Genomic DNA, 15,494 nt, shown 5'->3' with positions numbered 1-15,494 from the left:
AAAATTGTCATTGGCCCATTTCCTTTGGGGTTATGAAACCATGCACATAACGAGTCAATGAGGTATGATTAAAACAGTGGTTTTCAAATTTTTTCTTTCCACTCACTTACCACCTTAAGTAATCCCTTACTAATCACAGAGAACCTAAGACAGAGGGAATACTTAAAGTGGTGTGTGAGAGGAAAAAAAGTTTGAAAACCACTACTCTGGCATGGACCCGGAGAGGTGTATGGCCTCCTTATGTATCGAGAGTAGGACTTTTGGAAATAAAACCTGAATACTACCATCATCTAGTAGGATGGAGTATATTGGTTTTATGTCCAAATTGTATGTTGTTAGATAGAGCAACACACATTTCTTGCCAATAATATTTTGCATGTAGTATTTTCAAAATCTGCAAGTCATTTCAATTTTTTATGTACTACAGCAATTCATTTAATTTACAATCTCCTGAGAATTCTGCTATTAAATATCGCAAATGTGTCTGTTTCCAGCCATGAAACTTAAAATAAACATTTGGCTAAGATTTCATCTGTAAATGACATGGCTAATCAACACAACCTACTTTTATTAGCCAGTCTATCAGGCTGTTGCACAGACTTAAATTAGCACATTGTTTTAAATAGCTAAACAGATTAACTCAAGTAATTTTGACAATAAAATAGACAGTTTATTTTGTTCCTTGCTGCTATAGGAATTTAGCACGATAACAATGGCAAGTGAACTTCAGTTAACTTTTGCATCACCGTGAGCCATCTTCCTGGTGGAAATACTGTTTCTCTCTAGTGGAAGAGAACTAGTCAGCTGACTCAGGCTAGAAAAGAAACCCGAGAGTTGGAGGGTAGCTACTTCGAATGGCAGATAATGAAATACAGTTGTGCACTTACACCCATTGTTGTTACAGTGTTATTATCAATGTAGACTTGCAACAAAAGAGAAACTTAGATTTGTAGTTGATATTAATTTGGTTTGGAGGTCGAGTTAATACGAGTGGTGCAGCAGTTAGCACTGCTGCACCACTGCTGCTCCAGAGACTCAGCATTGATTCAAGCTGACATTTGTAATTTTTTTTTTTATTTTTCACACTATAAACCATACTGACCAAAATACAAACAGACATTTTTCTCTTGAATATATACAGTGTCATTTTCTCCCCTTTTTCCCCCCTCCCTTCCCTCCCTCCCTCTCCCCCCCTTCCCATTTATTCAAAGTTCAATCTATAAGATATAAATGAACTGACTCAGTATATAAAAGACAAAAATTTCTTGTTTATTTTTATTAATGACGACATTAGTAATATTAATGCAGAATCTCAAACTGCAACACAGGTACCAGGAGCAGAATCAAAGCTAACAGTCCCGAGAATGCACAACTGTGAAATTTGTTCTTTTTCCCTGATAAAAAGCATGTGGAAAGTATCTATTTGGAGAGGCCTTTCAGGGACATAATACTGATATTCCATCAAAGTGCACCTATCAAAATTGATTCAAGATCTCAAGGATTAGGTTCTTTTCTACATTCTACTTGGTCATGTGAGACGGTGAAACCTTTTTGGAATAAACTTAAGGAATTTCTAAAAGTTATTTTGAAAGTGAAATTTTTACTAGATCCTGTGGTGTTTTTGTTGGGTAGTTTAGAATTGAAATTAAATAACTTTCAAATCGCTTTTCTGAGATTACCAAACATTTTCTAGCCACAGCTAAAACCAAACTCTTGGAAAAATGAGAGTGATTTGAGTATTCAAAGATGGCAAATGGAGTTGAGCTCTTGTATTCCATTGGAAAAGATAACATATAATTTACGTGATAATTATTTCTTTTATTGTTAAAACTTGGAGCCTGTATTTGGATTCTGTGGATTATTAAATCCCCTTTCCGCATGTTGACGGTGTGCTCCAATCCATGATAACTAATTGACGAATTTTGATGTTACGTGATCTCGTAAAATCTCTGATTTTTTGGGGGGGGGGGGATAGATTAGAGGCAGGTGGGTTGGGTGGAGGGGTTGTAGGGGATTAGTTTTTTTTAAAAATCGTACGTATTTTGTGGGGTTTTTTTTGTTTTGTTCATTAATTGTATGTTTAACATATGCATTATGATTTAATAAATAAAATTTTCAAAAAAATATTAAGGACTGAAATATAGGCATCTTAACTCCATTTGTGCAAGGCTCAAATGGTTCAGATGCCAAATGAGAGATAGGTATTCTTTTAAACTTATTTTCCTCTGCAATGTCCACACAGAATAATCAAAATCATTAAAATTTGGGAAGATCCATAAGAACCATTTGACCTTATTTGTCTCAAAGTCTGACAAATGTAAGTCAACACGACAGTATACTGTCTTTCAAATAACTTTCAAGTTTAAACACCATGTTTCAATATTATTTGCCACATCCAATAACAAATAGTCTGCCAACTTATCAATTTCATAAAAATAACTTCTCTTTCACTGTCACCATTCACATTTGATAAAGAATGCCTCTGCATCTTTGCCAAATGATGAATAAAGATCTCTTTATTGGAATATTGCCTTTTCTACAAAGTAAATTCCTCTGCTGAGTTCCTACTTACATTACTTTCTTTGTTCCTTCGGTCAGTCATTCTAGCTGTCCTCAAAATGTAGTCCACTGGGATTATTGTACAATGAATCTTTGCCTACAGCAATGACTATCTTAGTACCAATGCATTGGGAATAGTTTCCCCTCTCCAGTTTATTAGCCGAGCTATGCATGGCTAACTTGGACTGATCTTTATCTTCAGGCCATGTACAAGGGAAGAATAGTTTTGCTTGTGGATTTAAAATGGAACCATTTATGTCCTCTGACAGTGAAAAACCTTTTCTGAAACTTACTTTGGAAACCTACAGTCTGACATGTCTCATTTAAATACATCAAATCATAAGAAAATATGGATGAAATATCGAAATTAAAAATATAGTTTCTCATCTTGTTTTGAGAGGCTGTTGTATGTGGAGGAAATGTGGCCTCCCTGCCTGCCTGGAATATGTGTATTGCAGGTGGTCATGTGTCCTCTCGGTCTGAAACTTATTCAGAAGTCACATTTCCTGTCAGTTAAGGTTAGATTCCAGCGACTAATTAGTGCAATCCTCGCCATTGGCTAATTTAAAATCACCTACGGTCATTATTGGCTAGCAGCGCAGATTTGCACTGTATTTAGCACCAGCACAGAGCACATTCACTCTCTCTGCCTCACGATCCAAGCCTTGGGCACCACTTCATGCCAAGTCACTACTGTGAATGTTGCTGGAAGGATCACGACTAAGATGTGCACTACACTGAAGCTGAGCCATGGTATTAAGATGAAGCAATACTTGCAGTAGAGCTGCAACCTCGTTGATCAGGGAACCGGGAGCGTGTGTAAGAATCCCTGTTTTTAGTGTGTGAGCGGAGTCAAGTATAGGTACCCATTGTCGGAGTCCAACTGACGTCTATATCATTACTTAAGTAAAACAGTGTGTGCAGTGATTGAGCAGAGTCGAATATAGGTTTACTGTTGTCAGAGTCCAACTGGTGTCCGAGGTGATTGGCTGTATCATTGCTTGCATGAATTAGTAATTGTGTACTGTTTAAGATTCTGTTTGTTTCCTGTGTGCTAATAGAAGTTACGTGTGATTGTAATACTTGTAAACCCACTGAACCTGATACTCTTCTCAGCACCACAGATGGATTCTTACTCTCCAGGTAAAGATTCCTTTACCTGGGGGGGGAGGGGAAAGAGAATAAAAGGTTAGGTTGGGTATTTGGCATCAGGCTATTGTACTCTAAGGACTTGCACAGTCCAGTTTGATCACAATCATTCAGTCTCCAGTTCAGCTTCTATTTTACTGCTCTTTCAACAAATTTGAAGTATTGTACTTCTGGAGTTATTCCAGTAAATCCCTTCACCATGCCTTTTAACATCCTTCTTAAGGTGTTGACTTCATTAAGTGAATGCAATATTCCAGTGGTGGACATATTGAGGTGTTAGAAATCTTTCAGCTTTTTCACTCTCTGATTTCATGAATAAAGGCAAGGGTAGCACCTCCATTTTTAAACTGAATTCTCGATTTATCTCATTGCCTTCAAAGACCTGGCTACCTAAAATGCCAGGTAGCTCACATTCTTTTAATTAGTGCAATCACTTAATTACTTCATTCTTCTTATCAAAACTAAACACTTCCCAAATCCTTGTGTTAAATCTCAGCTGGCGCAGATTTTCTTATTACACCAGCCTTTCTATATTTGAACTCGTTCTTACTATATTACATATTCAAGCTTCAAGTTACCCTTCTTCATAAGTTTGGCTTATTAATATGTAATAAAAGACTGGCCTTCTGATGATGCAGTCGCATGCGAACATATGTATTGTCCTCTGTGAGATTAACAACCATTCATTACTTATCTCAGCTTTATGACCTTAAACCAAACTTTTTTCTGAGCATACCCCTCCCTTTAATATTCCCGACTTTAATTTTATTGAAATGCCTGTTTGGTGGAAATGGATCAAACATCTTTTCATAATCCAGATTCACAACAATAACTGCATTATCCTCAGTACCATCTGTGTCACTCAAAGAAATTAATCAGGTTAATTAGATATAAAATAAAAACAGAACATTACAGAAATACACAGTAAACATTTCACTTTGATTTTTCTTAAGCAGAATATCATTACAACTAATGTTTCCCTTAATTTTTTGTATTGTTTAGTTATTAAACCCGACTACTTCATATTCCATTTAATTTTGTATCAGGATATTACTTTGAAAATATTCCAGTCCATCAGTCATAAAATGAGTTACCTGCATTGGCCAGGTTCATCCCCACCACTCATTTTGTATGGGAGCACTTGCATCACCCCTATATCCAAGGAAAGCTCTGTTCACGGTTTCCACTTCAGTATTCTAAATGCATCTCATCCAAATCAGGTGACTTTTCTACTTTAACTGCTAACAATATTTCATACATTTCTTCTACCCTTTGAAAATGGCATCAAATATCTTTCCTACCTCTTTCGTTCCTGTGCTAATGGAGAATTCCCTTCTTTAATAAAGACACGTGCCTTCACCCCAATTAAAGACATTGTTTTCATGGCTGTCTTTTTTAGTCACCCTTCCATTGACAACGTAATTAGTTCCCTTGTACTCCCTCTTTCATCTCTTATTTCTGTTCTTAGTTCTTCTCTGCATTTTGTACTTAACATAAATCCAATTTAACTTTCATGCAAAGAACTTTTCATGTGCCTAGTTCTCAAACAAAATGAGAATATGATCAATGACTAGACTTAAGAAGCAATGAATGAGTCTCAATTGATGATGAAGCCTCCAGAGAGAGAAATTGTAAGGACTTTAATATCAGTGAGAGAGAGAAACCTTTTGAGAGATTATGGATTGACCTTCATCAAGGAAAATAGTAGCACTGTGAAAAGTTTTGAATTGATAAAGGAACACTCGCAGGGATTTCTTAAAGTCATATCACGTTTGGTGGACCCCATTCGATATTTTGATGAAGGTGACAGAGGAAGTTAATGAGGGGAAAATAAGATGGTATTTGGCTGGATTTTCATTGGTATTTCTTGCAAGAAAATGAATAAAAATGTCAGTAGCAACACACAGATAGGAAGATGACTTGGAGGCAGACAGCTGAGGTAAAAGGCTGCTTGTTTGTTAAATGATAGTAGTTTCCAAGGGTCAAGTGCAGGGATCACTTTTTTTTTGGTATAGGTTATTCACAGACATATGTATGTAGTAACATATTCAAATTTGACATCTGGTAACAGGAAGGAGGATGGTAAGAGGATGCAAGAAGATGGAATCTGGCTAAGAGGGCAGCTAAATAGATGAAATTTAACAGAAAAATGCAAAATAATACTTATTTTGCCGAAAGTAAATGGAGAGGCAATATAAAATTAATGACATTATTTTAAAGAGGAAGCCCTCTATGTCTGGAATAACCTATGGAACTAAATGGAGACAGTACAAGAGGAATTTATGTTGAATCTGTATAAAGGCTGGTTGGGCTACACCTGGACCCATGATATCTCTGCCAACAATAATACCAATTTATACTGTACATCTGTCTGCACAGGGTCCATAATCCTCCATTCTCTGTCTGTTCATGTGTCAGTCTAAATGCCTCTTAAACATTGGAGATTTGGTTTCAATTCTAGTCCCACAATTTAAAAATAATATGGTGAGATGATCCTGGACATTATGAAGGAGGGCGGGGGGAGATTTTGGTATTATGGTACGAATGGAAATTGGGTTGTTCTCTCAAGAGCAGGGAAGGATGAGAGGAGACGTGTGCAGGACCATGGTTGGCTTAGATAAATTAAATAGGAGAAGCTGTCTGCTTTAGCAAATGTTTTAAGGTGTGGGGGCATAGATTTAAATTTTTAGGCAGAATTTACAAAGGTCCTATGGCAAAAACTTTTACTTTAAGGAGATAAGTACCTGGGATTCATTATCTAGAAACACAACGGAAACACAAGCAGGCATTGAGTATTGAATAGGCATTCAATGCCACAGGGGCTGTGGATAAAGAATAGGGGGATGAAATTGTTACAAATAGTCTATTGGATACATCATATCATGTTCAAGTTGCATGAAGTGGAAAATGTGGATGTACAATAGATACAGCATTTACACAATTGCTCTACCTAATCCTTTCTCATTATGCACATTGTAGTATTCATTCATTCTTATTTATGACTTGGTAAATTTCTTATACTTCATTTTAATATCATCTTCTCAGATCTAATTCTTTACTGATCCAATTGGTTGAAATCAGCAGTTTTCAAATGTTTTCATTCCACTTACATACCACCTTAACCAATCCCTATGCCATAGGTGCTCTGTCATTAGTGAGGGATTGCTTAAGGTGGTATGTGGGTGGAAAGAAAGAGTTTGAAAACCTCTGTTTTAATCATGCCTAATTGACTCGTTATGTGCACAGTTTCATAACCCCAAAGGAAATGGGCCAATGACAATTTTTCTCAAGCAAAATATTTCAGTAACAATTGGGTCGAGAGCAGTGGTTCTCAACCATTTATCCCCACTCAAATGCCACCTTAACTAATTTTGTAAAGACATAAGAAAGCTACAAAGGGATATAGATGGGTAAAAATCTGGAAAATGGACTAAAATTTAGAAAAATGTTGAATTGTAAATTTTGGCAGTTAAATAAAAATATCAATAAGAGATACTAGAGCTCGAAGATACATAATTATCCCTTTTATATCTCTTGGGATGTGTTCTGTTGAGGGAGAATCTCAAACTAGGGTTGTGTTTAAAAATAAGAAATCTCCCATTTAAGATAAAAGTTAGAGAATAGGTGTTTTTTTTTAATCTGTCTCTGAGATCTTTGAAATTCTTTTCGTTTAGACAAGGTGGGGGTATTTCAAAAGCAATGGTGGACAGATAATTGACCAACAACCTTGAACATTCACCTCAAGTGCTTGAGAAAATGGAGTTGAGGTTACAATGAGATTAGTCACAAGCTTGTTAAATGGTAGAACAGGCTGAAGGGCTGAGTGGCCTACTTCTGCCAACTCATATCTTTGTTTCTTCAGAAGGTGGACCTTCAAGTGGAAGATAACTATTCTTGGAGAGCTGTTGGATGAATTTCGAGAGAGGTTGGAGATGAGAACAGTCACCAACTGCAAACCACACTCAGGGAGCACAACATAAACCCTAGCAATCATTCTGGTACCTTAGATCCAAATCGATTAAACATTGAAATTAAGACATGAATGTGTTTTTTCTGAAGATGATATTTGAAACAGAATCTAATTCAAGAGTAGATTTTTAAAGCTTAAATTTCTTCATGGAAATTGTTACTTCAATCTATTCAAATCGAGATTAGTTACATGCACAGGGAATAATTTACCAGTTATTGTGGCAATAAAGCTCATACCTATAATTACAAGCATTCCAGTCTGGATTATATTTTTATTATTTTCTACTAGTGGTAATATCATGGAGGTCTTGGAAACAAAGATGTGTGTGTGTGTGTGTGTGGGGGGGGGGGGGGGGGGGGATGGTCTTGAGATCTGATTCATTCTGCAATTGTTTTCCTTATTTTCCCATCAAAATGCTGGGATAAATTATCTGTTTCAGTTTAAAGTTTATTATGCTGTAAATATCGCAGGTGCTGATGCAGACAAGGTATATTAAATATGGAGTAGAAGGGCCCCTTTCATTTCCTCTAATTGCAGAGAACTCTTCCACATGTATGAGGGGGTCACCGAGCTGCTGATTCTAAATGTTTCTCAGACCAGCTGCACTCTCAGGCCAATGACGATTTGCCTTTCTATGCAAGGTGGTGTTTCCGTCTGAGAGGATTACTACTTTTTCTGTATTTCTTTACAATATAGGAGGCCCTTTTTCCTTTTTGAGTTCATACCGACCTACACATCACATCCCGCCATTAATTTTTCCTGTAGAGATTTCTCTTTGCAATCCAATCAAGGCTCCTCCCCCTTTTGACTACCCCTCAATTATACAAGAGGGATATTTTAAATGGCCAAAGACCCAGGAGGAAACCAAATCACCCAGCTGAAACCCATGTGCGCACAGAGTGAATGTGCAAACTCCACAATAGTTCCAGAAGCTCAATTGAGTCTGGTCACTGGGGTCATGGGGTGTCTGCTCTACCAGCTGTTTCTCTATTCCATCCATGGGTGAGAGCTCATGTCCAAGATGTCTACTGAAATCTGCTTTTACAGCACACAGGAATCAAGATGGTGTCCTGCCTAAGGATCCTTGAACACCGACTAACAAAGCAAGTACACACATTTGGCTCTTATATGCCCTCTGTCCCTGTCATAGTTTGTCAAATACAACATTTGATTAAAATGTTTGCTTTTAGTCTTCGGTACTCCATGCATTCGGGCAGAATTCCAATTTGCGTCCATTTCAAGATACAACAGATCCTTCAGTCCCAATTACGGTCGTAAGTCAGGGGTTACGACAGCAGCCTAAGTTTAATTAGTTGAGTTATGATCCATGAAACTGTCATAGATAAATGACAGGTTGGATTCAAACAGACATAGAGAATACTATTTTACTACAGATATGGAGCCCAGATAATTACCAGAATTAATTTAGTGCCACATTCTTAGTCCACAGATGCAATGAATAAAAAGTGAAAGGAACAATGAAATGAGTTTACACAGTAGAGGCAGTGCCCGACTTACGACCGTAATAGGGACCAAAGGATTGGTTGTAACTTGGGTTGGTCGTAAGTCAGATTCGTGTCACTGTGCATGCCCGAGATCATGCAGGATTCAACAAATGAACCTGTACTAGGACCTCAGACTGCCAACATGGAACGGGAACTTTGGATTGCTGCAGGGAATGGGCAGCGGGGACTTGGGGCTGCTTTCGGGAGCAGGGACTTTTAGTACAAAATATGTACTTTTAATACAAAATATGTACTTGTATAGTAGTTTTAATAAAGATTTTTTTTAAATGTTGGTTGTATGTGTGGATACATACTCGCTTAGGTCGGAAGTCGAGGACTACCTGCACTTTCACTTGTAGTGGTTGATTTGTAACATAGCCTGGAATTCCTCCCAGTGGTTAGGATTTTATTCATCCTGCTGATCAGCACCAATGGGCCCTCATTTCCTACGGTTCGGGTGCAGTGGTGCTGCAAGTTGAAAGAAGCTGCTGGATAGTTAGAGGAAGGGTACTGGCACTTTGATCGGACCAACGCATCACTTACTTTGCAAGTCTCAGCAAAGTTCAAGGCCGACAAAATAAGAAAAAAAATGAACCAAGTGCAGAGGGGAAAAGTGCGGGCATTATGTTTCATGAACTCCTCCCAAGGTCTGTTCTTCCTTCCCTATGATGGCCCCTGGGAAGATGTCATCACAATTCTAGTGAACCAGGTTCAATCATGACCTCAGATGCTGTTTGTGTGGAGTTTGCACTTTACTGATTTGAATATTACTTGATTTTTCATTGAAAAAAATAATTTGTGCATTAAAATAGATAATTTCACATTTTTTCACGTTAAATTAAAATGCATTCTTCTTGCCTTCATCTACCCTCCTCTAACTCATAAGCCCATATGGCTTTGTATCATCTGTAGTCTCCTTAGCCAAAATGTTAATATAAATTTTGAATAGGTAGGGGCCACAACTTGATCCCTGCAGTACCTTACTATTCACATTTTAGCGATCCTGAAAATGATCCATTTATTCTCACCTTTTGCTTACCTTCCGTTAATCAATTCCTACACCACGTCAGGGCATAACCCCAATTCCCTGTGCTCTAAAATTGTTCACCAACAAGATCTTTTGGAACCTTCCCACCATTTAGTTATTCTACAGAACAGAGCATCAGAAATCCAGTAGATTCGTCAAACCGTTCCATGCTGTCCAGCTCTATAAACAGGACTGGCCAAACTTCGACAGCTCAAACCTCAAGATTTATGAAAGGAAAATTAGCTATGTTCTCAACTAGACTCTAGCGTTCTCCCACGACTGATGTTAGGCAAAGAGTTTGCCAGTTTCTTGTTTCCACTCACCTTTCCTTCTTAAGAAGTAGGGTGACATATGCTAACCTCATGTCCACGGAAACAATTCTAGACAATAATCAAAGTGATCTCTACCTCTGCAAAAACCTCTTTCAAAACTCTGGCTTGTAGATCTTTGAGTCCTTGGGATTTATCCACTTTCGGTCTCACCAATTTCTTCAGTACCATGTCTTCATATTTTCTTCGGTTCTTCATTCTCCATGGACCCTTGGTTCACTGGTATTTCTGGCAAGTTTTTTTTTAAAACACTTCTATGAAAACAGCACAACAAAATGACTTAATTCACCTCATTTCCAAAACACTAAATTTCATGACTTGTTCATTTCCAAACACTCCGGTGTTTTGAGACAAGATGTCTTTTCCCCTTGCACTAAAGAGATTCCTTTTTTCAAAAGAGCAATCCTGCCTCTTTTTCCTTCTGAAATTCCCTCACATATTTGGTTTCTCGTTAAAGTTGTTACAGAAATATGATCGCTAAGTGGCCACTCAATCTGACCCATTTACTTGTGTCATTAATTTATCTTGTTATGAACGTTGCATGACATTACAGCCTTTAAAATGATCTTTTTATCATTTTCCCCACTCTTGTTTAGATGCACTCTACCTTCCTGTTGCACCCTGCTTATCATTGACCCGTTTTACTAACCTCTACCACAGCATTTCCTTTCTTTCTAATATTCTAAATTTCCACTCATCTAGGCTTTTGCATCAATTTAATTTCATCCTGTTATTTAATTTACTGCCCTACTCATTATACACCCATGACTATGTGGCCGGGCCCAATTCTGATGCTATCCACACATTTGCCGATGACACCACAGCTGTCGGCAGAATCACTAACAGCGCTGAGAAAGTGTACAGGAGGGAGATAGATCAGCTCGTTGAATAGTGTAACAACAACAACCTTGCGCTCGACGTCAGAAAACCAAGGAGATGATTATGGATTTCAGGAGGAAGTCAGGGAAATTTGACCGAGTCCTCATCAAGGGCTCAGTGGTGGAGAGGGTCAAGAACTTCAAATTCCTGGGTGTCAACATCTCCGAGGAACTGTCCTGAAGCCTCCATGTAGACGCCATCACAAAGAAGTCTCGCCAGTGGCTATACTTTGTGAGGCGTCTGAGGACATTTGGTATGTCACTGAAGACTCTCGTAAACTTCTACAGGTGTACCATAGAGAGCATTCTGGCTAGTTGCATCATTGCCTGGTATGGAGGTGCCAACTCTCAGGACAAGAATAAACTCAATAGGGTTGTTAACTCGGCCTGCCAACATCACAGGCACCAGTTAATAGTCTCATTTGCAGCTATCAATTTTCATTACGCCTTCTATTGAATTAAGCTTCAGTGGGAATCTCTTTTAAGATAGAGGACAAACAAAATCTTCAATCCTCATCAGCCAATTTCTTTCCTATTTTTCAGTGAAGTCACTCAGCAACTATTTCCTGTGTTTTTTAAAACGTTTCAATTGCATATTTCCCATTGGTGCTCCTCATTACTTCAAAACCAAAAAAAAATCAGCACCTATTTCCCTTCCTTTAACACTTCTTGCAACTCACCAAACGTGCTCTGTATAATTTGAAGGCTTTACATAAGTATTTAACAAACTTTATGCAAGATTACATTTTTAAGATCCAGCCTTAATTTCTGGGTAACTAGTTCCATCTGGCCACAAGCAGCTATTTATTACAGATGTACACTGTAACGTCATCTGCACATTAAAATTTAACTTGGTTTCCCACCCTCTGCCCTCTCAGTGGCATTCTCCTCTCATTCTCACTAAAATCTCAAATATTGTACTCGGTACTCCAAAAATATCTACACCACTTAAGTTCAGGAATGTGACTGCTTCCTGCAACAAAGTAGCTTAGTAGCATTCTTCAAAGTTCAGTCTAAGCGCATCAATTCTCAGCCAGGTTCTTTTGAACTACAGATTGAAGATGTGGTACTGTTAAAGTGGACCTGAGGTCCAAAACAAACGTGAATACAGCTGCAAGAACTTTGCAAAGTGTAAGAATTCCATTACAGAAAGAAGCTCATCCACGAGCTGATAACCTACCACAAAGGAGACACTGTTCAAGGCTTACAAAATCATAGTTTCTTATCTCTAGTTTCTGAAACATTTAAAGAGACTGCTCCTTTTTAAGTACCTATTCCTTAAAATGCTCTCGGGATTCCTTAGATCGTCTCACACCACTCTACCAGAATTAAAAGCTTCTTATCTGCTCTCAGGCTGATAACAAAAAAGGAATGTAGCCCCAATAAAACAGCCCATCCTGTTTTCCCGTTCAGTCACCGTTTTAAACTTACATATCCTTTATATTTTAAAATCTACTTTCTTAGCACTTCATGGTATAAAATCCTGTACTACTTCAGCTTGTCTAAAATTGTCCTGTTTAAAAACAAACAATTGGTTCTATACTCAGTGACCACATCACGATTAGTACCAATTTGTGATCATTCTCTTTGTTTTTTGAACCCTTAAGAAGATGCAGGGATGTATTTCTGCTTGAACAGTATTTTGAAAGGCTCCATTATCATCTTCTCTCTCCAAAATTGAAAACAGCACCCTTGGGCTGTTGTGCTGTGTGGTACCAAGCCAGAGTTGAATTATTCTGAGCCATTATATAATATTTATATGATGCTGGGAATTCAAGTATTGGTGACATCTGCACTGAAAATAAATCCATTTGTGTAAGTAGGAAATCAATTTATTATTACCGGTAGTGGAACATTTATTTTTACATATTGGCATTTAGGTTACAAAATAAATAATGGCCCAGCTCAAAGTTATTTCATTGTAAATCTAAACTATTGTCTTCAACCTGCATAGTTAAATATTGAAAGTTGGACGTTGCTCACAGAAATGCACAGCTTCTCCACAATGTGTTTGCAATCTTTGCAGATGGACCTACAGTATTTGATAATGAGATCAATCCTTTTATCCACAACCATGTTGTTAACATGAATGGGAAATGTAAAATGTAATCAATGAATTCGTGTATATTGGCTATAGAATTATAGTTAACATTTTTTCTGGTCCTGAAATAATAATTTTACATTCCCCATAGAAATCTTAAATATTTCAAATGCTTGAAACTAATAATGTCAAATATCACTTTTAAAACTTTGTGTTTTTGAAATTACATTTATTTCTTAATCCCACGTGTTGGTCCCCACGTTTAATTTGATTTTAACATACTTTATAGTTTCTTTTTTATTAAAAATAGTCCCTCTTTTGAATAACTCACCAGTTCGAATGGTGTCAAACTCCCCACTTCTTTGTTGTCACACATATAGACATGACGCCAGCTTCAACTTGCATTAAAAAAATTTTATTCTTTAATGCCCACCTAAACTTTGTGGGTAAGATTTTTTTTAGGATATGAAGAGGATATTGAACTCTGTAATTCAGAGGTGACCATAAATCTTGGCCACAGTCAATAACATGCTGCCTAATTGCTTTTTGATTAAAATTCACCCAGCCTACATTAGTGGCCGGAAGTCAATATAACCACAACATAGAAAACCCCATTTTGTATTACTAATATAAATATAAAGGAATAACTTACATTTACACAGTCCATTTTATACATTTAATATGTGAAGTACAGGTACCACTGCAACATAGAAGTGACAGGGAGAGAGTACATTATTAGAAGTTGAAACATATGTTTCATGCACGATGTATATTAAAAATCTGAAGCCAAAAGCTTTAGCAAGGCAAGTGATTGCTCTGCGAATAACTTGCATGGTAATTTATTGCTCCAATGCAACTTTATTAATTGCTTTCATCTAAAAAAATATCAAAACCTGGATGTTTACGACTCGAGGGTAATGTTAATAATCCTAATTAATTTCTGCTCCATAAAGATTATAGGTTGGAATATTTTGCCTCCCGTCAATATCTGCAATATTGGCTCCAACTTTAGAAGCTGCATGACTTAACTTCTGGCTGACAATCACGAGCCACTTAACTGCTGGTTGCTAACCAAATATTATAAAATTAAAGTTCCATTATATTTTTGCATATAAATAATTTACTAACATTTCCTTTTACTTTGCTGCAGGAACAACATTAAGAATTGTTGAAAATTTATTATTGCTAGTAGCATTAATATAAAGAATGCAGAGTGAATGCTGCATAATTATAGCCTCACAGCAGAGTTAATCAAGGGATTACAGTTAGCATGGAGAGGCACAATCCAATTCACAGAAAAGTAGACCTCATTTAGACATCAAACCTCACTGAAGTATCTGAAGTACAAGGAACAGTCACTGGAGCTATCCCAGATATTAACCAATTATTTTACTTTTGCTTTATTTCAGCTGATGATAGATCACAAGAATTTTTCACATTTCTTTTTTTTACCCCCTGCTAACTTGAAATTGGATCACTAGATGTTTTCTCAGTTCTATAATAGTAATTGCTGGTAATGAGGGTAAAGATTCAGCCTTAAAAAAATGTCGCATTGCGTGTTCATTTAATAACATGTCATGACAAATATACTTGAATCCCTTTCAATCCGGTACTGCCACGTGTGCTTGCGAAAAGACATTGAAAACTTTGAAAGGGAAGTAATTAATTTAAAATACAGAGATTTGAGTAGCTCGAATGTCATTCCAAGATTTAGGAAGGATAAGTGGAAGAGTGTCCTGCTTCTCAAGGGAACTCTTTTTGCATCAGCTGCAGAAATGTAGCTGGTATTAATGTCTTACTTTCCCACATGTTATATCAGCCTATGTGATGAACTTTTTATTTGGTGGGGTAACGTGGTAAAGGGAGGTATATGACATGTAATAATTTTATGAAGAACTTTGAACAATGTACTTGAACTATGGTAGGACATAAAAGACGTATATTTCTGACCATCTGTAAGTATTTGGTTGTTTTTATCTCTCTCTCACTCTGTATGTGTGTTTGTGTGGATTTAATTAAAGGTGATTTTGCTGACC

Source organism: Narcine bancroftii, chromosome 13, assembly GCF_036971445.1.
Source record: "Narcine bancroftii isolate sNarBan1 chromosome 13, sNarBan1.hap1, whole genome shotgun sequence".
Taxonomy (NCBI): domain Eukaryota; kingdom Metazoa; phylum Chordata; class Chondrichthyes; order Torpediniformes; family Narcinidae; genus Narcine; species Narcine bancroftii.
Note: the sequence above shows the minus strand (reverse complement) of the source record.